The 26599-nt window shown below is 35.9% G+C and overlaps 1 protein-coding gene across 6 annotated transcripts in view; it reads left to right on the forward strand.

Annotated features, from left to right (window-relative positions):
- Atx-1 (Ataxin 1) overlaps positions 1 to 26599 on the forward strand; it is a 137019-nt gene that overhangs the window by 54301 nt on the left and 56119 nt on the right. The window lies entirely within an intron of this gene.

Raw genomic sequence — 26599 nt, forward strand, 5'->3', positions numbered from 1 at the left:
AATAATATTTGAATGCCATTATAATACATTTATTCTTCGTATCTCATTCAAATCTTATTTCATCAGGGGAAGAAAGCATGCTAAACTGAGCTATTCGAATCACAGCTAACTGGAAAACAAACTTGACCGATATACACCTGCGACTACAACATCCAATATCAGCATTATCGTCTGCATCTTAAAATACGGATACGATACGGGATGTTGAAGCCGTATCCAGGTATGTCAAGATAGTTTCACTTACCTGGAGTTCAAATAGCTCGCAACCTATGTATTGTCCAATCATTATGTATTTTCTGGGAAGCTGAAGGGGAGAAATGGTTGTGGAAATCTTCGTTCACGAGCAGCATTAAATTATTTTTGTCTTGAAGAATATCTTTTTCATAAATAATAAAATTTTTATATATTTTTTCTTAGCTTCATGATTGAAAAAAAATGTGTATGTGAAAAAAATAAAATTTTTAATGAAGGTAAGCATATTTGACGATTCTTTTGTTGGTTTTTATGAAATATTAAAATTTAGTCATTAAAGGACTTCAAAAATGATTCCAAAAAGTGATCGAAAAATGGTTTTAGTTTTTCATCATCAAAAGTATTCATATTTGATTACTTCTTTTGTTCAATTGTATGATAACTCATTATTTATTCAGAAAGAGTAATCAAATTGTATTGATATGTAGGGAAATTCAAAATTGAATCACCTAAATGCTGAGTGGACATATATCTCCCATACAACCGATAGTTCAGATAAGACGATTTTGGTCATTCCTGTCGCAATTTAGAAAGTACAAACGTGAAACTCGGTGATATATATTCTAATATATCATAGAAGATTTTCTGAAAAAATCACTTTGATCGGAGCTATATATAATATATATCCCATACAACCGATCGTTCAGATAGGAAGATTTTTGGCCATTTCTCCCTTAATTTAGAAAGTATAAACGTGAAACTCGGTGATATATATTTTAATATATCATAGAAGATTTTCTGGAAATATCACTTTGATCGGAGCTATATATAGTATATATCCCATACAACCGATCGTTCAGATAGAAAGGTTTTTGGCAATTTCTCCCTTAATTTCCAATATAAAAACGTTAAAGTTGGTGATATTTATTCTAATATATCATAGAAGATTTCCTGTAAAAATCATTTCGATCGGAGCTATATATAATATATATCCCATACAACCGATCGTTCAGATAGGAAGATTTTTGGCCATTTCTCCCGTAATTTAGAAAGTATAAACGTGAAACTCGGTGATATATATTTTAAAATATCATAGAAGATTTCATAAAAAAATCATTTCGATCGGAGCTATATATAATATATACCCCATACAACCGATCGTTCAGATAGGAAGATTTTTGGCCATTTCTCCCTTAATTTCCAATATAAAAACGTCAAACTTGGTGATATTTATTCTAATATATTATAGAAGATTTCCTTTAAAAATCATTTCGATCGGAGCTATATATAATATATATCCCATACAACCGATCGTTCAGATAGGAAAATTTTTGGCCATGTCTCCCTTAATTTAGAAAGTATAAACGTGAAACTCGGTGATATATATTTTAAAATATCATAGAAGATTTCATGAAAAAATCATTTCGATCGGAGCTATATATAATATATACCCCATACAACCGATCGTTCAGATAGGAAGATTTTTAGCCATTTCTCCCTTAATTTAGAAAGTATAAACGTGAAACTCGGTGATATATATTTTAATTTATCATAGAAGATTTCGTGAAAAAATCATTTCGATCGGAGCTATATATAATATATACCCCATACAACCGATCGTTCAGATAGGAAGATTTTTGGCTATTTCTCCCTTAATTTAGAAAGTATAAACGTGAAACTCGGTGATATATATTTTAATATATCATAGAAGATTTTCTGAAAAAACGCTTTGATCGGAGCTATATATAGTATATATCCCATACAACCGATTGTTCAGATAGAAAGTTTTTTGGCAATTTCTCCCTTAATTTCTAATATAAAAACGTTAAAGTTGTGATATTTATTCTAATATATCATAGAAGATTTCCTGTAAAAATCATTTCGATCGGAGCTATATATAATATATACCCCATACAACCGATCGTTCAGATAGGAAGATTTTTAGCCATTTCTCCCTTAACTTAAAAGTATAAACGTGAAACTCGGTGATATATATTTTAATATATCATAGAAGATTTCCTGTAAAAATCATTTCGATCGGAGCTATGTATAATATATATCCCATACAACCGATCTTTCAGATAGGAAGATTTTTAGCCATTTCTCCCTTAATTTAGAAAGTATAAACGTGAAACTCGGTGATATATATTTTAATATATCATAGAAGATTTCATGAAAAAATCATTTCGATCGGAGCTATATATAGTATATATCCCATACAACCGATCGTTCAGATAAGGGAAACCCCCTTTGCCATTTTTTATTTTATAAAAAAAAAAAATTTATCTTAAAAATCGTTTAGGTATGTACATCTCTTCACTATATATTTCTTATTTTATACATCCGATTATTTTGAGATTACGAACGGGCTACGATTTTTGTACAGCCCCATTCATGAAAGGTATGAAGTCTTCGGCACAGCCGAAGACAGTCCCGTCCTTACTTGTTTTTTATTGAAATTAGTTTTGAATTTCATTCATAGTCATAAGTAAGACCAACTGAACCTTAATCAGGTTATGCTACGCCTCACATTTTCAGAAATTTCACGCGACCAACGCTTTTATTTAATTGTCTGATCAACGCCCTAGTTTGATGAGGAGTGTGATGACTAGTACCTAGGACCTACCTAATTATATTCTAGCTTTTAGTATTATTATTACTTAATGTAAGTATTGTTTTCAATAAACCCGTTTAACTTAAAAATTTTTTTAATTTACTTTATTATACTTAAATTTCACTAACAAAATTTCAATTTATGTGCTCCAAAGTATTTTGATGTCACTTCTACCGGACTGTATATAATATCTGTTCAAAGAGCCAAATTGGACAGACAAGTACGAATTTTTTGAATATCTCAATTTTTGCGGCACCTAGCGTGAATTTTTTTTACTAAAGCGGTTTCTATTTCTGTATGTCAAATATGATTTCCAAATATGAGTCAAATCGGACCACAAATACGATTTTTGTGAATATCTCGATCCTTGCGCCACCTAGCGGCGATTTTTTTTCATAGGTCGCTTTCTATTCATGTATGTATTATGTGTTCCAAATATGAGCGAAATCGGACCACAAATACGATTTTTGTGAATATCTCGATCAATGCGCCACCTAACGGCGATTTTTTCTTATTATTGCCTTGTGATCGGGTTCTGAACTATATTCAAAGTTTCAAGCTTGTAGCTTATCGGGAAGTTACTTAAATTTTAATTACAGCCTGTCAAGTCAACCTAAATAAAACCGTTTAAATACTAGGGCTGTCTTTTTAAAGCCTAAATCCCTCAAGTTTAGTTTAATAAATGTATCTATCCTAAGCAGCTTAAGTGCAGGCCGTACGCCATAGTTGTACAGCGTCATCAAATACTGGACGAATATAATACATAATTTCTTATCTGCTCTTTGAAGGGGCTCTTAGAGCCATAATAGAGGTGGATGGTTGGCGCATCGCCTCGTTCGATAGATCCAAATTAATGGAAGGAGGCAATAATCTCATATAGCGCAACATCTACAAATGTTGAGTGTAAGAAATACATGGAAAGAATCGATATAGGGTGGGCATATATCTATATTGGTTCCCAGAACTTATGAGAGTGAAAAATCGGATAAGCTTGGGAAAAAGGGCGCATGCCTCGAAGCTTGTACCGTACACGTCCCAATACTTTTGGGCGGGATTAAGCAAAAACGAGAGCTGCATATTATCGACCAAACAGGAAAGACAAGAACCCAAGCGCAGGGCTGTTAAGTGTCGAGGTTATTTACGGTCTTAAAAATTCTTACCAATAAAGGGTATTCTGACGGGACACTGTCTTCTGGCGTCTCATGCTCCTGAGATACGACATTTTTAATGATTCCACAGTGGACGGCCTTATTTTTCTATAGAAAAGAAAACGCTCTAAATTCCTTTTTATGTTTCGAATGTAGGTTGACCTTTATTGCAATTACTGTAGAAAAATGTGAACTGTTAAAAATTACATCCATAAACTTTGTTCTTCTGTAAATTGATTTACCTACAATTCAAAAGGGAGGCCCGCTTCCTCTCTTCGCTCTCCATCCCAATATCTTCTAATATATCTTCCTTTTTTATACTTATTCTTATCCATCCCTTATAACATTTACCTTTCTTCTACTCCCGAACTCACATAATCTCCAACTACTGCTATTACTCCCATTCCACACTGAGCGTTGTCGTAGTCGGATTTTGCCCATTTTTAATATCAAGATGAAGTGAGTTCAGATAAGTACGTGAAATAAGTTTAGTAAAGATATGTATATCGATTTTTGTTCAAGTTATCGTGTTAACGGCCGAGCGGAAGAACAGACGGTCTACTCTGTATAAAAACTGGGCGTGGCTTCAACCGATTTCGCCCATTTTCACAAACAGTTATCATCGTGGAGGCCTAATTTCACAAGGATTGGTAAATTTTTGTTCGACTTATGACATTGTGGCATGGCGGCCGCCGTGGTGTGGTGGTAGCGTTCTCCGCCTACTACACTGCAGATCCTGGGTTCGCGCCCGGGAAAAGCAACATCAAAAACTTTAGAAACAACTTTTAAATTTTCAATCAAGAAAATTGTTCTAAGTGGGGTCGCCCCTCGGCAGTGTTTGGCAAGCACTCCGAGTGTATTTCTGCCATGAAAAGCTCTCAGTGAAAAGTCATCTGCCTTGTAGATGCTGTTCGGAGTCGGCATTAAACAAGTAGGTCCCATCCCGCCAATTTGTGGGAAAAAAATAGGAGCACGACGCAGATTGGAAGAGAAACTCGGTCTTAGATCTCTTCGGAGGTTATCGCGCCTTATATTTTTCTTTATGACATTAAAATTATTCTAGACGAATTAAATGAAAAAGGGCGGAGCCACGACCATTTTGAAATTTTCTTTTATTTTGTTGCACCATATATTACTGGAGTTGAATGTTGACATAATTTACTTATATACTGTAAAGATATTAAATATTTTATTAAAATTTGACTTAAAAAAAATTTTTTTTAATGTGTTTAATTGTCCAACATTTTACTAATTTTCTATTCTGCGTCATAAGGTCAACTCATCTATCAAGTTTCATCGCTTTATCCGTCTTTACTAATGAATTATCGCACTTTTTCGGTTTTTCGAAATTTTCGATATCGAAAAAGTGGGCGTGGATATCTTAATTTTAAATAGCAAACTGAGATGAGTGCCCAGGAACCTACATAGCAAATTTTATTAAGATACTTCAAAATTTACTCAAGTTATCGTGTTCACGGACAGACGGACGGACGGACATGGATAAATCAATTCCTTTTTTTGCCCAGATCATTTTGATATATAGATGCCTATATCTATCTCGATAGTTTATGCCGTTACGGGGTACCGTTATCCGAACAAAATTAATATACTCTGCGAGTAAATTAAAATCTACTTAAAATACTATAGAATGCCTTGTCCAATAGATTTATGTGCCAATTTTTTTTAGTTCCAATGTATTTAAAAATATATATACACAAAAGTATATAATAGCAGCAACAATGTGTTACGAAAAAACCATTCTTTTCTTTTCTATCCATTGATCTCTTAAATTTCTTCGCGGCAGACTTTGATAAATGAGCATATTTTTGGAACCTGTTCGCAATACTCGGGCGGCTGTCGTCTATTTGTAGGTGGAAATTTTAGAAAATTTGTTAATTCATATGACAGAAATAATATAAATAAATATTAATCACTTTTTTTTTCTAGTTGGCTTGAGGTCTGAGTTGAAATAAAAACACAAGGGTTTTTTATATTTTACCAATATATTAATATATAATATATAAATATATAAATTTTACAACGGAACTTGAAGAAGACGGAAAACTACCATATCTTGACTCAGTTGTTATTAGAAGCAAAAACGAATTGAAGTTAAAGTGGTATAAGAAATCAACATCAACAGGACGAATCATCAACTTTTACTCAAAGCATCCAAAGACGATGATAATGAATACAGCAATGGGCTGTATAAGAAGAATGTTAGAAATTACGGACGACACTTACCACGAGGAAATTAAAAATGAAATAAAACTATTGTTAAGAAGAAATGATTTTCCTGAAAACATAATTAAAACACTTTTAAATAAATATCAAGAAGAAAAGAATCAAGAAAAAGAAAAAGAAAAACCGCAGAAAATATTTAAGTCAGTAGCTTATGTGCCAAAATTGTCGGAACGATTGGCCAAATCAGACTGCTACAACAAAGATGAAGTAAAAATAGCCCATAAGCCGATAAATACATTAAAAAACATATATAATCAAACAAAATCAAAAATTCCACATACAGAAAAAAGCAATATAGTTTACGAAATCCCTTGCAATGGAAAAAACAACCAACCATGCCACAGCGTATATGTTGGAACAACAAAAGGCAAACTTAAAACTAGACTAGCGCAACACAAATCGGATTACAAATATTGCCAACATACTGCAAACCAAAAAACTGCACTTATGACCCACTGTACTGAAAACTCCCACTCACCAAACTTTGACAAAGCTACTATTCTTCAACAAGAACAACATTACAGAAAACGATTTACTCTGGAAATGCTTCACATTATTAACACACCAACCAGTAAACGAATGAACTACAAAACGGACGTAGATAACTGTGCTAGCTTCTATAGATATTTGTTGACAAACAAACGATCAGTGATAAACTCCACGTCAAGTGATACACACGTGTAAAAAAATGTATGTTATAATTTTTTTAAATTTGTATGTTAGAAAATTTGTTATTTATTTTGTTGTTTTTATGTTATGTAGTGTTCACCCTGAAGACGATTACCGTGGGTAATCGAAATATATTGGTAATATATAAAAAACCCTTGTGTTTTTATTTCAACTCAGACCTCAAGCCAGCTAGAAAAAAAAGTGATTAGTTAACAAAAAGGTCGCCAAAATCAAAATTTATAAATAAATATTGCTAAAAAAATTTATACTACATTAGAAAACATTAGAAAGTTAGTATAATATTCCTGGAATGATAAAATTTAACTCTATATTTATTAAGAATTAAGAGAATAGCAAAAATTAACAATGCAAAATTTAGCTTTCAAAATTTATTCAGTCGTGTTTCTTGGTGATATTTTTTTTTTAATTTCTCTTGATAATTCTTAGGAAGTTTAATACTATGCACACCTTCAGTCCATGTGAGACTTTTATTGACCGAGCAGTTTAACCCATCGTATTAAACCACAACTAGCTATACAACCTATACCTATACCCCACCGGGTTAGGTTACGCCTGCCGTAAGAGGCGACTAAAATGCCAAATTGATTCAAGACGTTGTGTAGCGCAACCCTTTCAGGTTGCCAGCCCAATAAATAGCTTTTCTAACCCAATTGTCAACCTCACCTATCCGTGGCGAATTGTATTTTTTAACAAAGGAGGTTCTGGCGACCCCAAGCTCCTCATGGATCTAGTGGGTGAGAGGGCGTTATTGCCTAGAAGGTTTCATGTGGTCATATCAAATAGTTCCTGAGCTGGTCGGTCTAGTTCCATATAGAGATATACGCCGCCGATAAACGCCACCGCCACCGCCGATTTGCGACGTTTTTCGCACGCCGCCGCCGAATGTCAAGGCCATTTATTGTTCATCTCGAAAATTGATCCGATGTGGTCGAAAGTGGTATCAAGGGATGCGCATCACTGCCGGTTATAAAAATCCAATTGCGAAATTTAACACTTTCTAACCGTTCAAAAGTTATTTGAGAAAGCTGGCGATTTCAATGCCAGCTTAACACGGATTTCGTATCACCGAATTCACCAAGTTATTAAAACAAAACACTTAAAGAAAAGTTATATAATAAATTTAAATGCTCACTTTGCATAATTTTGTAAAAAAATTAATAAAGTACAATGAATTTAAATAAAATGTCCCAAGTCGAACATATTTTCAAATTTTCCTCAAGTTCTTAAAAATCAAGTTACCCGAAAAAGGTGCCGAATTTGATATCCCGATTGGCTGAAAGAATAAGCGAAATCATTGATGCAGTATCCTTTAGTAGGCTCCAGTGGTTTATATTCTCCTTTGAAAAATCACTTTATTTGCTTAACTATAAAATAGTGTCTGAAATCTTAATTTTGATTTTCACACTTCATCATTCAACACCCAAGTATCCCGTTTCGACATTTCCTAAAGTTGGCGGCCATATCCCTAAGTAGTCCCTTGGAGTTAATCACATTGATTATAGTATATCAACCATGTTTAGATATGACCTAAACGTGACGGCTCCTGTTACAAATGTGAATACGTAGGCACATTTTTAAACCAGGTTAGGCTTTGTCCTTCGCAAGAACACTCAAAGTGGCAAAGCAAAAGCTTTCCCAAGACAGCGGAACTAATGACCGTGTGTGCTACTACCCTAACGTAGTGGACAGTCGAACTAGTCTGAAAACTGAAGCTACGCTGTCATCCATAATGAGCCCTTATATCATAAGGCCGGAAACGAAGACTATTGAAGTCAATGTATCGAACACAAAGGTTTGCAAATTTTGGTCTACATTTTAAAATTGTTTTTCATGGTCCTTGTAAAGTTTAAATTATGTAGATGCGCCAAGGATTATACGATTTTCACCCATGAGTTACGCAATGATATCCACTTAGACCGCTTATGATTTTGAGAGCGGCATCCTTGGCGGAAAAGTTACTCCATAACGTTTCAAGGTTTTTTTTGGTGTACCTCGGGAGCATAGCGCGACAAAAGCATCCGTCAGAAAGTCTGCGGAGCTACACCTAGAGCTTCTAGGAAAGTGATGTCAACGAAGGTATGAGTTCGTGGTCGTAGTCCCATGGCTTCTGTGCTGTCATATGGTATAAGGGCCAGGATGCGTGGTACCGACTGGTGGTCGGGATTGCTACTGTTCGCACGTCGGGAATTGTAGCTCCCAGAAACAGCCGAAAAAACTGAAGGCTCCCTTTGGCGCGATCAACAATAAGCCAGCATTGCTGGTAATCGTTAACACTGTGCACGAGACTGTTATGACTATTCCTGGATTGATAGCAAAACATATAAACATACAAACAAAACCTTTCGGAATATTATTTTTTTTTAATTTTCGCTTTACAAGCCTTCCAGATACTCATCCGCAAGTTAATGATATTGTTCCAAATCGTCAAAAATACCATTGACGTCAGCAGTATGTTTCTATATTAATTAATTGTGGACAATGTAATACTTTGAAGTCCAGCCATTCAATTAAGATGTTTACGCCGATCACTTTGTCGGCACCGGTATATAATAGAGCCTGCGCCGCCGCCACCGATTAAGTGACCGGCGTAAACCTCTAGTGCCTTAAAGGTGCTTGTTACCGGAACGTACCGGATCTGTATCCGGTATAGGACAATCAACATAGATAACACTCCCCAAGGCCTTCGGATAGTTTCCTTATCGCTACAACTACAACAACACTACCTATACAATCCCATATATGTATAATTGGAGTTAGATATGGAAGGATCGCAGGGAAAAACAATATTTTTCACTTTCCATCATTATGTTTCCATATCATATCTACTAAAGCATGCTTTAATAAACCAGAAACGTCAAAAAACGAAGTAGGTAAACAAGGTTACCGTATCCACTTTTTTCATACTACTTATAATCTAGGTTCCAGGGATGAGCATATTTCGAATGTGTTTAAATAATTTAAAAGACTTGAAGTAAAGATTGAAAGCATGAAATATGTTATAAAATTAACGACCACAAGACACCAACCATATTTTCAATTGCAATGCTTCTAACACCCTTATCTCTCTGGTTCAACCCTGTCAACAGCAAGTTTCCCCGGACTTCCATTAGAGGATATTGATGACAATTCAAAAAATAACTTATGTGAGATAATCTTGAAATTTGGTTCAGGGGAACTTCCTACACAAAAAAAAAAAAAAATACCAAAAACCTCCTTGCGTGTGGTTATGAACAACATTCTATTGTTGAAGTCAAATAACAAACAAATGCTCGGCAGCTATCAAAAAAACACTTACAAGCAAGCAACCAGAAATTGCCAGCTGCTTCAGACTTGTAGAAAGTACTACTTTTGTTCAGTGGATATCTCATATAAAAGTAAACTTTTCTGTATAACTGTGGGAGATTTTAGAAGACATGAGTTCATAAAATTGGTTTCGCGAGTTCGTTGAATTAAATTGTCCCTATATTAAAATTGCTTGGACCTCGATCAATGCATATGACCCAAATACCGAATTTATTGATATAAGTATAATAAGGATTTAAATAGGACAGCTCTCGGGAGAATTATTTCGAAAATAATCCAGAAATAGTCTTGATACCATCCTTGAAAAAATCTCGAGACCACCACATAAAATTTCTACGCAGAAATGCTGTGAATCGCGTAGCCCGTTTTGTATCGGAAAATAGTCTTGAAATTATACCGATATTAAACCCCGTCATGAACCTGCCTGAACGCAATCTTGAAATAGTTCTGAAATAACCCTGAAAAAGTTCAAAATTGATACCTGAAGCAAAAGATCTCGAAATTATCTGAAATAGTCCCAAAATTATCAATTATCGCAATGTGGTGCCAAAATAATATAGCGAAATATCACAGAAAAAATCCTGAAATGATAACGAGATTTTCCTTAAATGGACCCAAAATGAATAGACCCATTGGTAGCCGCGCATCACACCAAAGGTTATTGGTTCCAGACCCGGGAAAAGCAACATCAAAATCTTTAGAAAAAAGGTTTTCAATCAGAAAAAAAATTTCAAAGCTGGCTTGTACCGCGATAGTGGTTCGCCAAAAACTCCGAGTGCATTTCTGCCATGAAAAGCTTCTTAGCCAAAATATATCTGCTAACAGACGACGTTAACCTCGTCCCGCCATTTTATAGGAAAAATTAAAAGGTAGTACGACGCAAATTGGAAGAGAAGCTCGGTTTAAATCTACTAAATCGCGCCTTTTATTTTTTTTCAGACCCAAAATGGTCCAGATATAGTCCTGACATTATTGTGGAAATGATTTCGGAATCGTGGCTATATGATTCTGCTAAACATTTGCGAAATAGTCCGAAACACTCGGATATAGATACAGATGGAAAATGAAAGAGAGAGTATCGAAATAATCCAAAATCCATCAAGACAGAAGACAGCCATTAAATCCGAGTCATGATCCCGAAAAGAGTTTCGAAATTATTGAGGGATACCCCCAAAGTTGTCCTGAAATAATCGCAATCACGAAAAAATCCATAATCTATATGATTACAAAAAGGTTCCAGCAATAATCCCAAAACTACATGATCTGAACGCAACATGAAACCTGACGTTATCGCAGTTGATTGGATATCGATCCTCATATGGTCGGCTTATATTCAATACCTTCTATGAGCAAAACACCCGTTTTGGCAGCTGTATTACAATTTGCTTATAATTGATCCAGGTTCCCACGAGGAGGGAATAGTATTGCTTTTCGACTTTCAGTTTTGTGACCGTGATGCCGTCTTCCTTTTTAAAATTATATGATAGGAAGACTCTTAGATGGATAGGGGATAGGAACAAGAATAAGGGATATACCTTTTACAGGATAATAAAATTGAAAGCAGTGCATTGTCGGAACAAGACTTTTATCTTCCCCATGACATCTGTCATCAAGGCTTGCCACTGTGCACTTTTTTCTATATGATGAATTTCATATCAAAACCTATAAAAAAAGGCACATTTGAACCCGACCCCTCAGATTTTGAAAAAATTTTGCATAGAGGTTCACTTTAACTATAAAAACACAACCCCATTTTTCGAAATTGCATTTTTGAAAAATTGTGGGCGTGGCAAGGTGTCAAAGTTGTGAAAAATTCGTGAAAAATGACGGTAATAGGTACTTTTAAGCTGTGATAACTACGGAATGGCTCAACCGATACTTGATACCATTGGAAAGGTATTCTAATCGTCTATAGAACTCGTACACTGAGAAAATTTTTATTACACTGAAAAGCATGTTTTTTTGTTTTTAAATGTTTGATAATTGTAATTTTCTCCAAGTTTAGTTTTTAAAAAATTTAAAAAAGAAAATTGTTTTTCAGCGAAATAAAAATTCCTAATAGGACCAAGATCTTTAAAATGGGTTCTATAAAGAGATGAATTTACTTAAACATTTTTATAAAAAAAAAGAAAAAACCGCCATTTTAGTTTTTGGATATGTTATATATATTAAATAGACCTTTCTAATATAAAATATATTTTATTTTAAAACACTTGGCCTTTGAATTTTATTCCAAGTTTAAAATTTTATTTTTGAAACAAAAAATTTTTCAGTGTAATAAAATATTTTTACAGTGTATATTTTCGAAATTCGATTCGAATGCCTTTCCAATGGTATTAAGGCCTTTGAAATCGGTTGAGCCGTTCCATAGTTATCACAGCTCAAAAATACCATAATATCAAAAATAAAGAGATGCATTTATTTAAAATTAAAAAACAAAAAAACAAATAATATGCCATTTTAGTTTTTAGATATTATATATATGTACATTAAATAGACCTTTCTAAAACAAATTATTTTATTTTAAAACACTTGGCCTTTGAATTTTATTCCAAGTTTAAAACTTTATTTTTTATAAAATATTTTAAAATATTTTTACAGTGTATATTTTCGAAAGCCGATTCGAATACCTTTCCAATGGTACCAATATCTTTGAAATCGGTTGAGCCATTCCATAGTTATCACAGCTCAAAAGTACCTATTACAGTCATTTTTCACGCATTTTTCACAACTTTGACACCTTGCCATAATTTTTCAAAAATGCAATTTCTAAAAATGAGGTTGTGTTTGTATAGGTAAAGTGTACCTCTATGCAAAATTTCATCAAAATCTGAGGGGGTCGGGTTAAATGCATATCGGTTTTGATATGAAATTCATCATGTGAGTTATTGCTAAAACTCACAGCTGGGTATAAAATGTTAAGTTTCAACCTAACTTAATCTTGCTCACTTGGTATTTGTTATTTTCCTTTCTTTGTCAGATACATACGCACTATGTATGTAGTTTGTACCATTGTAATGTGCTGACGGGTGTGAATGAATTTTCATTTTGCCTTTGATCGTTGTTGTCATGCCACGTGCCAATAGTCAAATACCGCACTACACTACATACATGCACATAAGTACGTATATGTGTATAGGTAAAAGTATGTGTTTCCCACTCCTCATTTGTTGGTAAATGTCAGGATTTAAGCGGGAGTCATTGGGGCCGTATGTCGTATCACTGTAGTCGTATCGCTAACGTAATCAGCTGTTTGTCGTTACGACGGTAAACCAAAAACCAAATGGTTGGCTACGATACGGTTACGACCTTAGCGGCACCAATAATCGATTGCATTGATTCCCATAAGGATGGTCGAATCAGCTGTTATAAGGTTACCGATACGGTTACCGAGATAAAGCACCAATGTCTGCAGCTTTATACAAACCCTCAACTCTGATTCAGAAGGTCGAAACTTCTGATTGATTTCGTGTTTTTTGCCGATTTGGGTTCCGTTTGTTATACTCAGCGTGCTTTGCATTGGATAACGGTTGGTTGTACAGGTATAAAGGTATCGAGATATAGACTTCCATATATCAAAATCATCAGTATCGAAAAAAAAAATGTTTGATTGAGCCATGTCCGTCCGTCCGATAACTTGAGTAAATATTGAGATATCTTCACCAAATTTTGTAAAGGAGCTTATCGGACACAGAATAGATTGGTGTTGAAAATGAGCGAAATCGGATGATAACCACGCCCACTTTATATATATATATATATAATTTTGGAAAACACAAAAAACCTGATTATTTAGTAAACAATACAACTAAAATGTTGGAATTTGACATGTGGACTGATATTGAGACTCTTGATGAAAATTTGAAAACATTTTTTAAATGGGCGTGGCACCGCCCACTTGTGATAAAACCAATTTTACAAATATTATTAATCATAAATCAAAAACCGTTAAACCTATCGTTAAAAAATTTGGCAGAGGGGTTGCCCTTACTATAAGGAATGCTTTGAAGAAAAATTTACGAAATCGATTAAGGACCACGCCCCCTTTTATATAAAAGATTTTTAAAAGGGTCGTGGACGAATAAAATAAGCTAAATCTTTGCAAAAAAGAGCTTTATATCAATGGTATTTCATTTCCCAAGTGGATTTATAACAATAAATAGGAAAAACTTCAACTTTTTAAAAATGGGCGTGACACCGCCCCTTTTATGACTAAGCAATTTTCTATGTTTTGGGAGCCATAACTCGAAGAAAAATTAACGGAAATTACGTACACATATTTTCCTTATAGCGGAAAATATTTCTAGTATATAGTCTAAATTGGACGGGATCGTTTAAAGACCACGGCAACTTTTATATAAAACAAGTTTAAAAGGGTCGTGAACTAGAATAATAAGCTATAACTTAGCAAAAAATTGTTTTGAATCAATGACACTTCACTTATCAAGTTTTATTGTAAGAGGAAATGGGGAGACATTTTTTTTTAAGGGGGCGATGCCACGTTTTACGTAGAAAAGTAATTTATCTGAAATGAAATGTACAATTGAAGCTCACGCGGAGTATATAATTTTCGGTTACACCCGAACTTTGCCTTCCTTACTTGTTTTCATTTATTTACGTTGATTCTTTGAATTTATAGATTCTTCTTATGCAAATTTTTACACTAACTTAATACTAAGAAAAATAAGATCTTAAATGGTTAATTAAGGCAGCATAAGGAAAACTGGAGTCAACACCTGAGGAGTTAAATGCCATATTTAGATCAGCGCAAGCCCTAGAGGTAAGAGCATTTACACCATAAATAGTTCTAGAAAACCTAATTTTTAAGGGTTCAAACTGTCGGAGGTTTCTGCATGGTATATTAAACTGAATTTTATCAAGAAGTGATAGACAATCAATGGTCCATGAAATTATGCCAATGACAAATGAGCAAGATGGAATGGATCGTCTATTTGCAAGCGTCGTCAATTAAAAGGCGTCGAGATTCATACTAAGGTTTTGGTTCAGAAAAGAAGAACAAATCGTGATAAAACTTTCTGAACACACTCAAGCCGATTAGAGAGGCCAATTTGGTAGGGTCTCCATATGACAGCTGCATACTCCAACCTCGATCTGACAAAAGCACAATATAGTGACTTGATAGTGTAGGGGCTAGTGAATGCGGAACAGTTACGACGTATGAACGCAAGCATTGCGTAAGATCGAGTTTTGACATAGTTTACATGTGTAGTGAAATTCAATTTAGCGTCAAAATACACCGCTCGGTGTTTGATTTCATCAACAGATTGCAATGTATAGCCAGCGATACTATAGGAAGTACGAAGGGTATTAACTGATTTTCAAAACGTCATATCAAAGCATATTTTAATGCTTAACGATAAACGATTTAAACATTATTAAGGTCTGATTTCAGACGTTCAGAGTCGCAAGAACTATTTATAACAGCAAACGCTTTAAGATCATCCGCATACAGCAGATATTCCGCAAACGAGACGCATGGACGATGTCATTTATAGAAATTATAAAGAAGAGTGATCCTAGAATGCCATCTGATGGGACTTCTGAGGATGCAATGAAGAGACGGGACGTGGTATTATCAACGTCTACGACACAACACCTGTTGGATAAGTAATAGCGTTTTCTTTTCTGAAATAAATTCTTGCCTAAGTAAATGGTAAAGCCTTAATAGAGTTACTCCTACCCCAGAAAATTTTCAACATTTATAGTGCATACAAAGAACACTTAAACTCACCATATTCACTCATATTAACAGGGTATATGTTGAACTTAAGAGCGAATTGAGAGTTTCACAGAGTTGCACTGCCACACCGGCATTTTATACAGGGTAAAAGTGTAACGATTTTGCGTTGCGAGCATTCAACAATTTTCACAAAAGAACGAAATACCCCGTAAAGGCGTTGGCTGTTTTTTGGAATAGAACAAGAACCCTTGCGCGGCGTACAAAAAGCGTAACACTTTAGCCAGAAAGGAAAACGCTATAAGACTTAATCCACATCAAAAAAGTAGAGTGAAAGCCCACAGCAGCCAGCTTCAATAAAAGTATTATGTGAGAAACTTTGTCGAATGCCTTCGAGAAATCAATATAAACTGTATCAACTTGAAATCTATTCTGAAAAGCAGAAATGCAGTATTCACTAAAAACCGTTAGGTTGCTTACAGTGGAGCGATTTGGACGAAACTGTGTTGGTTTACAGCGATTAGACTTTTAACCGCAAAATACAACTCATCATTGACAATAATTTCAAAAAGTTTTGACACCGAAGATACCTTTGAAATCGGTCTATAATTGCGAACATCGTTTTTATTGCCGCTCTTAGATATAGGTGAAAACGTTGTCAATTTCCAGTCATCCACAAAATGACCCAGTGGTCAGGGAATTGTGAGTGGCGTGGCCAAACATAAACAGTTGTTTTAGCAAATGACCGATAGGCCATCAGAGTCAGACTTAGTTGATGACTTAAGCTTCCTTATGCCATCTATAACATCCGAAATGGATACACGTAGAGGCCGAAATTTAATAGAAGAAAAGGCATGAAAGTACTGTAAGGGGCTTCGACCACTAAACTCATGCTAAAAACACACACACGAGGAAAGGCTGCAGGTCTGCCAAAATAATGTTTTCAGAACTGCCACGGGATGTCTTCTTATGACTCCTGAACATCATTTGCATACTGAGGAAAAATAGCTCAAATATTTTTCTGAGCTCTCAGAAACCAGGACATCCCAACAAACAATTGCTTGAAGTAGCCTGACCTGCTAGAGGGATAAGGAAACATCTCCGTAAGCACTATGAACCGGCACCTGCCGACTCAGCCGTTTGTTCCAGATAAGCATAAGGAGGCCCTTCTAAGCCTATTCCACACATAATACTAACACATACTAATACCGCCGCACATATGTAGGTAGATTTTCAAGTTTTAGGCGGCCAAAAATATTTTATAGCCTATATCTTCTTAAAACTGCTTAATAAATGAAAAATTATAATAATTTGTGTAATTAATCGGTTATATTAAAAAAATATATATTACACCGTGTAACACTAAAAAATACCGCGCAATGAGGATATTTTTCTTGTTGTACCCCCAAGTATCTGCAGCTAAATTTAATGCAGTTGGCAAGCTTATTGTGCCAAGTACCATGTTCAAAACTAATTTTCACTTGGACGGACTTGGAAACATAACAAAACTGGTTTTGAACACCAAAAATCAAAAAAAATAAAAATTTTGTTTAACATTCTAAATATAATAGGTTCTTTATCAATTTATAACTTTTAAAAATCACAAACACAATTAATAATGTTAGTATTTACCTGAAATATCAGAATCCATCACAATTACTCAATTCAATTGTCTTAAAACTTAAAATATTCACGTTAAAACATGCGATTTCACATAGGTTAAAAAAAAAAAACTATAACACGCGTTTCAGAAATAGCTAAATTCCGATTACTTGACAGCTAACACCAGGGGGCCTACTCTGTATTGCGATGCGAAAGAAAAAATACGCGAAATCGCAAAATCGGTACTCTGTATCTTGACATTCGCATGTATATTTTGACTTTCGCATTCACATTTTGCCCATTCGCAATTTTTCTCCCTTTTCGCATTGCCGGCACTCTGTAAAGCGAAAGCGAATGTCAAACAGCATTCATTTTCGCATTTTTCTTGCTACAAGTAATAGGCATTCGCATTGTTCAAATATGTAAGTATTAATTGATGATTTTATAAATGTATATCTTTATATTCATTTAAAAATATATAGGACAACTCAAAAAATAAAACAAACACAAAAGCAACAATTTGTAATCCTAGTGGACTTAAAATACATAAATAAATAACAATTAAATCGAAACCACTTTTTTATAAAGCATTTCTATTGGAAGTCATGTCATTTTTTATTTGTTCTCTGATACAACTAGCAATATTTCCCATTCTATGATTTTCCACGTTTTCTGTAACGTTCACTTCTTCCAGCTCAATTTCTGAACTGGGAGGATTTCTTCATTTAAATCAATTCTTTCTTCATTTAAATCGTTCCATAATGCTACAGAATCCTTTTTTTAATTTGTTCAACAAAAATTAATCGTTTGCCGAAATTGTAATCGCCTTGTTTCTTTTGTTCTCTTTCTTTGAGTTTGGTCAGTGATGCATACTCAAGCAAAAAATTTGCGAAAAATAAAAAAGCGACATTGTTAGCGATGCGATAGCGCTACAGAGTTCCAATTACCTTTCGCATCGCAATTTATTTTCGCATCGCACTGCCTTTCGCATCGCAATACAGAGTAGGCCCCCAGGTATGCGATGGATGGGTATGGGTTGAATTCTTGTTCCCCTGTCTATTCTTAAGCTGTAGGAGTGCTTTTTTTTGTAAAACTTTCATAAATTCAATTATGGCCGCCTAAATGTCTAAAATCTACCTATTTGCGCCGAGTACCGAATTCATAACAGGAAAATGTCTGCCCATATCCACAACGTTCCCCTAAATCTTCACGAAATTTTTTTGTTGTAACAACAACAACACAAGTCGGGATTTTAAAAACTGCTTAGCTCTGTGGTACTATAGCATTGATTCATCCTGACCCCTTTAATTCGAGCTGGCTGTTTTGCCCTAAAATGTTATCTAATGGCGTTTCTTTTTTTTGGAAAAACCATTACCCTCATGATGTACTCTCAAAATCTAACTTTTCACCAACACTTAAGCGTTTAACTTGATAACTGCCTCATGACCCCTGATCAGATTTTTACTTTCGATTCCGGTACCAATCTTGAAAATTCAAATTTGATAAACCGATTACGATGCCGGTTCCGGTAAATTCACTTTCTCAACTTGTATAGTATTATTAGCAAGTGCAGATATACATATGTATATATGTACTTACATACATATGTACATAAGCATAACTTATATGTGTTGCCATGGCATGTGTTGCCCATTCAGGATTAGCAAAGCTAACATCCAGGACAACAGGAAAGCGCGTGGTAGTGTGTAAAAATAGTAAAAGCTTTCGCTGTTATAAATAAAAATATATGTATAAATAAACTGCACGCAAAAAGAGAAAAAAAAAACATACGAGTACATTCATATTTACCATATTTACCAGCACATAGATAACAAAACAATAACTGTGTTTGGAGAATTTGCAGACGACAACAAAAGTGTCGAGAGCTTCGTGAGGCATGCGCAACAAATTTCCGTAGTAACTGTAAAAAAATAAATAAACACAACCAAATATCAGCTGGAGGTTATATATATGTACATTAGGGCGGGTCAAATTGTATGGGGAAAAATGGGGGAAAAAACTTCAGGTGCACATCCAGTTTCTGAATCTATGAGTCATACTGAGTAATATTGTCCATGGGACCATAGGTCTGAAATGAATTTCGAGCCTCCCTAATTTTGTTAGAAAATTTTATATCCCAACCCGAATCCGAATTTGACATTTATTTTCATGTATTTGATTTGTGAAAGCCGCTATTCGGATTGGGATATAAAATTTTTTAACAAAATTAGGGACGCTCGAAATTCATTTCAGAACTCTGGTCCCATGGACAATATTACTCAGTATGACTCATAGATTCAGAAACTGGATGTGCATTTTCAACAATAAATTTTACCCACCCTAATGTACATACATATACACATGTATGGACGTATATAAGTCTGGTTGTATGTACTAATGTATGTACGTATGCATTGAAGGCATGTGATAGAAAACGTCTCATATAACCGAGCCGTTTTTTATTACAGCACATATCTACATATATGCATTCGTGATAATCAATAAGATTTTAGCATTTTAATTAAAGAGAAATTGTTACTGAAATGCAAGGACCTTCAAAAGTTCACATATACATTTATATATATGTGTGTATGTACGTACATTAGACTGTGACGATTTATTTACCGATATCGCGCCATCGATTTTTCTATAGGATTTGGGCTTAGGAAAAAAAGTTCCACTACGCATATCCAAAAATAATAATTTTCGAGCCTGCGAAATTACAGTTTTTTGACTTTTTTGGACTTTGATTTTTAAGATTTTTTTCATGAGCTACTAAAAAAATTTTCATGTATACCCTGTCCGACCCAAAAATGTCCGATAAAAACGTTGTCGATAACAGTTTTTGGAAAAAAAAAATATATATATAATATATATATACGTTTTTAGCAGACATTTTTGGGTCGGACAGGGTATACATATGAAAATTTTTTTAGTAGGTCATAAAAAAAACCTTAAAAATCAAAATATCAAAATAAAAATCGAAAAAAAGTAAAAAAAAAAATGAAATTTCACAGGCTCGAAAATTTTTTTTTTTTTGGGTATGCGTAGGTGAACTTTTTTTCCTGAGCCCAAATCCTATCGAAAAATCGATGGCGCGATATCGGTTAACTTTCGTCCATACAAATCGACCCACCCTAATGTACATGGATACATCGTTAAAATCAAACAGGGTATCCCAAAAGTTGTATGCAATGCCGTATGTTCCAGGCCGTATGGTACGCACAGCTGAAGTGAAATTTCGTTTCTTATACTTTTTTTTATTCATATTTGCTTTCGGTCTAGAGTTGGGCAAATTTTATTTTAGTGACTTGTTTTCTTACAATTAACAGAAAGTCATATACTACAATAACATATACATATGCCAGTATATATTTGATAATCCGCGTTCACTCTTCCTCCTCATTTACCTGCGCTTCGCCCCTTTTATTTCTTCTCTCTTTTGTTATTAATACTCTTTTCCTTACTCCTCCTAATTCCCATGCCCTTCATTCCATTTATCTTCTTCTCTCCTTTGCTATTAATCCTCTTTTACTCATTATCTGCATCATTTTCTGCATTTTCATGTGCCTCTTCTCTCCTCTACCTCCATCTCTTTTTCTGCCTCTTTATTTTTTCAGTTAGTACCCCTTTCCCATACCTTCTCCTTTTCCTATTTCTATTTCTAGCCCTATTCCTATTCTTATTCCTATTCCCAGACCAATTTCTTTTTTCTATTCCTATTCCCATTTCTATTCCTATTCCTGTTCCTAATCCTATTCGTATTCCAATTACAATTCCTATTCCCTTCCTTATTCCTATTTCTAATCCTATGCATGTTCCTTTTTTATTCCTATTCCTACTCCTATTTCCTATTCATATTACTATTTCTTTTTATATCCTTATCCCTTTTCCTAATCCTTTCCCTTTCCTTCCAAACATTTTTTCATGAATAAATAATCTGAGTAATTTTGCTACAATAAAATTATTCGCCTGGCACCCACATCCCGCTATGCGAAGATCACACAACCCCCCAAAATTCTTTGCAGTTTTGGCTGCTCAAATTTGACCATGGCACGAAATTCTCATGATTCTAACAATATCAGGCACTCCCAGAACACTGCATAGACAAGGGTTTTGGAATAACAACCTTCCCTTTAAACCTCATCCCATCCGTGGACAACTGGTTCCATTAACCTCTTTGAGTCCCTTTTCTCATTTGTCTCTCAGGGAAGTTACTGTATTGAGTGTTATTGCCTAGTAAAAGTGGAAGTTGGTTTAGTAACCTGGAGTAACGAAGTCAGAAAGCCCATCGAATGCACTTATGGTCAGCAATACCAAGGTGATGGTGTTCAAAGAGCGCGGTTTATACCAACCAGTATATTCCAGCACCCCCTAGGGCAACATCGGCTCGACTAGCGTCTCACAAAGTCGATGTAAAACCCTTGACGAGTCTGCACATTACCTTCCGATGACCGCCTGTAGCAGTGTTATCGGTGGTCTAGGCCTTCGCAGCCCATTTTTCTAAATTGAGCCCCCATAATAGTCATCCCTAAATATTCATTTAACATTTTAACAGCATACGGGTCTGGAAGTTTGTTAAGTGTCGAGGATAAAAATCAAGCAAACAACAATACCAGCTGTTGTAGTTGTAGTAGCAGAAAAAACGTACAACAAAGTTTAAGGGAGTGTTGTTCTTTGCGGGATAAGAATCCGGCACCCTCCCAACTGTCTGGGAACGATTTTTTTTACCTCTCGTGCCGCTTATGACAGGGATGCCTAAGGCGGAAATATTCTGGGCCCCTTAACCTGCTGTGGACTTAACTCCTTTATGTCGCTTCGGTTCCGTATGGGACCTGGGATGGATCGATAAAAAGTGTTAGAGCACACGTTCAAAGCTACCAGCTCAATATATACTAGATATTATTTATGAAATTATCCACTCCCAAAGTGGGACTAGAAACCCAGAGATATTAGTCTTTCGAGGACTCTGCCCAACTTTAACTAGAGCTTTCGAGAAGTCTGTATAACATGGCCATACTGGAATTCAGTCAAAGAGCAGTGCAAATAATGTCAAGCAAGTATTTTTAATCCCAATAATCATCTTCTAAACTTTACGAAATATTATATATCCTACCAAAGTCTCTACTTATTGGTAGCTCTGCCCTTGAGTTATTTTTATCAAACACCTTTTTAATTTTGCATCGATTCATTAAGTAAGACGCCCATATACATCCTCATCCCTTCATGTAATTTAATCCCGATAAGAAGGAGCAATGAGCAAAAAGTAAGCAGCTGATTTTGCAACGGGTAGTTTATTGTTGTGGTCTGTAGCGCTCTCAGTTACTTCATGATAATACGCAAACAATGCAAAACCGATTGTGCCACCTCCTGCCGTCTTACAGCGGATTCCGATGAGTTACCCTCATATGAACACACACGTGTACACCCACACTAATACTATAATAATGTAGCTGATAACTGTGCTAAAAATATACACATTTTTGTTTTTTTTTTGCACATTCCTACTTGTTTGTTGTGGGTCGTCGGTTCATAAAGCTCGAATATATTCAAAGGCTACGTACATACATAACTACTAAGGTGCTGCCAGCTTCGTTAAAAGTTAATCCCATTAAGTTTCTCCTTATGAAACAAACATTTTGTAAGTTATCAATTTGTTTGCAAAAAGTTGTCGATTTATTATTGAAAAGCTATCGATTTTCTACCAAAAATTTATGAATTTTTTTATCGATTTACTATCGAAAATATATGCTTTACTTATCGAAAATGGATCGCGTTGTTGTTGAAAAGTAATCAATTTGTTTTTGCAGGATTACAAATTTTGTTTCGGCGTATTATTTGTTTAGCGATGGCGACTCATCTTACTTACCTACTTACTTAATTATCGCTTAACCGTTTAAACGGTTATGGCCGTCCAACAAAGCGCGCCAGTCGCTCCTCTCTGCCAACTGGCGCCAATTGGTCACAACAAGGGAGTTTAAATCGTTTTCAACCTGGTCCTTCCAACGGAGTAGGAGTTGCCCTCTACCTCTGCTTCCATAGGTGGGTTCCGATGGAAACACTTTCTTGGCCGGAGCGTCATCTTTCATTCACATAACATGACCTAGCCAGCACAGTCGCTGCGTTTTAATTCGCTGGACTATATTAATGTCTGCGTATAGCTAGTACAGCTCTTCGTTAAATCTTCTTCGGTACTCGCCATCACCGACGCATAGAAGCCCATAAATCTTTCGAAGAACTTTTCTCTCGAACACTCCCAGAGCCGTTTCATTTGATGTTGTCATGGTACATGCTTCTGCACCATATAGCAGGACGGGAACGATAAGTGACTTGTAGAGTATGATTTTCGTTTGCCGAGAGAGGGCTTTACTTTTCAATTGCCTACCTAGTCCAATGTAGCATTTATTGGCAAGAGTGATTCTTCGCTGGATTTCAGAGCTGATGTTGTTGCTGGTATTGATGCTGGTTCCCAAATAAACGAAGTCTTTTACTATTTCGAAATTATGGCTGCCAACAGCAGCGTGGTTGCCAAGGCGCATATGCGCTGACTCTTTGCTCGATGACAGCAGGTACTTGGTTTTGTCCTCATTCACCATCAAACCCATCTTTACCGCTTCTTTTCCCAATTTGGAGTAAGCAGAACTAACGCCGCGGGTGTTTAGGCCGATGATAACAATGTCATCAGCATATGCCAGTTATTTGCCTCTTTTATAGAATATTGTTCCAGAGCGGTTAAGTTCTGCAGCTATTATAATTTTCTCCATCTTGAAAATTAAAGAAATCGCACGATAGGGGGTCACCCTGTCTGAAACCTCGCTTAGTTTCGACCGGGTCGGAGAGGTCCTTCCCAATTCTGACTTAGCTGTCGGTGTTGTTCAACGTCATTTTGGACAGCCATATAAGTTTTGCGGGGAAACTGAATTCAGACATAGCGTCATATACGTAGCTCCTTTTCATGCTGTCGAAGGCATCTTTAAAATCGAAGAAGAGGTGATGTGTGTCGATTATTTTTTCGCGGGTTTTTTCCAATATTTGGCGCATTGTGAAGTCGACGCAGTTTGCAGTATCCCCTTTCTCGTGGACTGGGCAAAGAAGACTTAGATTCGAATCGTCGGGCATGCACTCGTCCGCCCATATTTTGCGAAGAAGCTGATGCATGCGCGTTACCAACTCCTCGCCGCCGTATTTGAATAGCTCCGCAAGCAATCCATCAGCGCCCGCGGCCTTGTTGTTTTTCAATCTGGTTATTGCTATTCTGACTTCGTCATAATCAAGTGGGGGACATTTATTCCATCATCATCGATTGCGGGATCGATAATCTAAATAATTTCTGGACATCAGTTATCAGGTCGACGTTTTCGTTCTTACAGGAGTTTGCCCCGGTTTTAAAACCTTCCGCCTGTCGCCGAATTTTTTGGTAAAATTTTCGGGCGTTATTTCTGGTGGCTAGCAGCTCAAGCTTCTCGCACTCACGCCTTTCTCCCTCTGCTTTTTTCTTCCTGAAAAGGCGTCTCGCTTCCCTTTTTAACTCGCGATAGCGTTCACACACTCCTCTTGTTGCGCTCGCTTTTAACGTGTCATCGGTTCTTATAAAACAGATACTGATAAAACTTCCATACATAATCGATGAACCGTCTGAATACCGTCGATAACAAGCCCATTTGAGACCAATAAAAAGACAAATATTCGACAATAGCAACCATATAACAAAGCCATAGTACGACGATAATTATTCGCTGTCGATAAGCTGATAATAAAGCAATAATTTGACAGTACTGGTTATTACAAATAAGAAGGGAACGACATTTTTGGTTTCTGGTAAATTTGTCTCCAATGTGGTTAAACTTCAACTACTGGGCGAGCTCTAGTTACCTTAAAAACATTGGAATTGAGTTTAGTAAGAGTTAAACCTATTACCATGTCGAGATCGTCAGAGTCAAAGTTTCACCCATTACCTAGAAAATCTGTTTCCCTCTATTTCAAGAATTAGGTATTGAGCTTCGTGATAGGGGGTAATAACTGAAAACTATGTATGAATGAGGCTGACGACCTCGTCATGTATTCTAAATTAAAACCTGAGTATTTGTACCAAGAATCTTGCACATGCTTACGAATATGTCCTCTTACTTGACGCGGCGTGTCGTTTTATTCAGTTGTCTGTTTGCATACCCAGATATTGGGGGACAGAAAATCCCAGTTCAACATTTGTTGTTGTCCCTTAATGAGGAGTGTTGCCGCCTCATTATGTTAACTATGTTCAGGTGTCCAAAGGAGACATCCCGTGCCAGCATACGACACTGACCATTCGGCATACACGCTGAAAGATTGATAGTCTTCTACATCGACAGCTGTAGGAGCTGTAGCCAAGAGAGTTGTAAGGAAACAGTCACCCATTGCCTCTACGAATGTTTAAATCCACAAAATCGTCTATAATGCTTCTCAGGGCAGGTCTCTCCAGCCTGATCATGCCATATATGCTAAAGATTTGGATTTTTCGCCTCTCGGTACTGTCCCAAAATTTAGCCTGTGTGGTGTGATGGTAGCGTGCTCCGCCTATCACACCGTATGCCCTGGGTTCAACTCCCGGGCAAAGCAACATCAAAATTTTAGAAATAAGATTTTTCAATTAGAAGAAAATTTTTCTAAGCGGGGTCGCCCCTCGGCAGTGTCTGGCAAGCGCTCCGATTGTATTTCTGCCATGAAAAGCTCTCAGTGAAAACTCATCTGCCTTGCAGATGCCGTTCGGAGTCGGCATAAAACATGTAGGTCCCGTCCGGCCAATTTGTAGGGAAAAATCAAGAGGAGCACGACGCAAATTGGAAGAGAAGCTCGGCCTTAGATCTCTTCGGAGGTTATCGCGCCTTACATTTATTTTTTTTTTTTTTTATATTTCTTTATTATTTGTGACAAAAATTGCAATACATTGGCGAATTTCTCAAGCTCAAAAAACTCAACAGACGACTTCCCAAAATCCAAAAAATATTTTTAAAACCTCGATTTAGAAGAGTAGGATGTATCTCAATCTTAAGTGCCTGTACTGCTTTGACACAGACTCGGGTTTACCACGTCGAAACCTTCGAGAAAGTATGGTCCTGTTTCTGGTCACAA

The sequence above is a fragment of the Eurosta solidaginis genome, chromosome 4 (assembly GCF_040869045.1).
Source record: "Eurosta solidaginis isolate ZX-2024a chromosome 4, ASM4086904v1, whole genome shotgun sequence".
In the NCBI taxonomy this organism is placed as follows: Eukaryota; Metazoa; Arthropoda; class Insecta; order Diptera; family Tephritidae; genus Eurosta; species Eurosta solidaginis.